General features: G+C 47.1%; 1 pseudogene; it reads left to right on the forward strand.

Moving 5' to 3' along the window:
- Nucleotides 1–202: 202 nt before the first annotated feature.
- LOC103750553 lies at nucleotides 203–937 on the forward strand (annotated as a pseudogene).
- Nucleotides 938–1,496: the final 559 nt, after the last annotated feature.

The raw sequence follows: 1,496 nt of genomic DNA on the forward strand, positions 1-1,496 counted from the left end.
GATGCCCTTTTCTGACCTCTGTGGGCACTGCACAACATGGGTGCACTTACATGCAGGCAATACAGTCATACACATAAAAAAATAAAACTAATAAAATATTCTTTAAAAAGAGGTGAGATCGAGCCACTGTCCGTCACTCCTTCTCAGGACTCTTCGCTGCTACTCCGCCACGCCGTGGGCTCAGACGGATCTGGCCGGGAAAATGTCAGATGAATTTTCGTTGGCAGATGCACTACCTAACAGTCCCCTGCCAAAACTTCTGCTGTGAGCAATACAAAACCTGGCCAACCTCCTCAAAGCTGGCCAGGTTCCAATCCCTGGAGTAACCCAAGTGCTCCTTCTGTGCCATCTGGACTCCCACCAAGTGCAACACCTTCCGCTGCGCCTTTTGGACCAGCACCAACAGGAATGTATCCCTCTGTGCATCCTACTGGACCACCGCCAGGACCCCCCCCCGGCACCCTTTCCTCCTTCTGGACAATCATGTCCCCCACCTAGTGGTCCTTATCCAGCCCCAACTGTGCCAGGCCCTTGCCCCACGGGGCCATATGCTATACCAAATATGCCCTTTCCAGAGCTACCTAGGCCATAAGGTGCACCCACAGATCCGTCTGCAGCTGGTGCTTTAGGTCTATGGGGATCCATGTCTTCTGGACCTTGGGCACCAGGACTGGGAGGGCAGTATCCCAGTCCTAATATGCTATATCCATCTCCGGGGCCATATCCCACTCCTCCTCCTCAAGCAGCAGAGGCGGCATGGCCTGTTCCATGGGGCACTGTGCCACCAGGAGCGTGTGGACCACCAGCACCACCATATCCTGCCCCTGCAGGATCATATCGCATACCAGGGCTCTATACTCCAAATAATCCTTACCAAGTGCTTTCAGGACCTTCTGGCGCTCCACCAATGCCTGGTGGCCCCCACTCTTACCATTAAGTTAACAATGGATTAAGAGATAAAAGTCTGCTTTTTGGAGTTCATGTAAATGCACATGAATGCATACATAGAAGTTGCTGGTTTTGCTATTCTTGGAGGGCATTCGTGGAAGAACAACTTTTGCACCTCTCAGAGAAGATACCTGCTTCCTAGTTGGATGTGCAGAACATCATAGAAACAATCAGATTAAAATGTAGAAACATCGTTTGGATGTGATTTTTATTTGGTTTTCTTGGAAAGTTAAAGTGATTAAGTATATTGACTAGCTCTTTGCTAGGACTTGTCGAAATCATAGCTATACCCTTAAAATCTAAGATGATATGGTTTATTGTTAGAATCTGCAACTTAATTGGCAAATTGTCTCAAGCATTTTTCTCTAATCCCCCATGTGCCCCCTACCTCTGTAAATGAAATCAATAATATAAACATGGCTCAACATTTTGACCTCTGCATAAACCTGGGGCTCTTGTTAAATTTTGGGTACATATTTTAAAAACTAGTAATTGTCAGATGCCAAGTTTGTCAGCCAGCCATTGTTCATTTTTATCCTTGAGCTTTT

This window comes from Nannospalax galili, unplaced genomic scaffold, assembly GCF_000622305.1.
Source record: "Nannospalax galili isolate Female #2095 unplaced genomic scaffold, S.galili_v1.0 scaffold867, whole genome shotgun sequence".
Classification (NCBI taxonomy): domain Eukaryota; kingdom Metazoa; phylum Chordata; class Mammalia; order Rodentia; family Spalacidae; genus Nannospalax; species Nannospalax galili.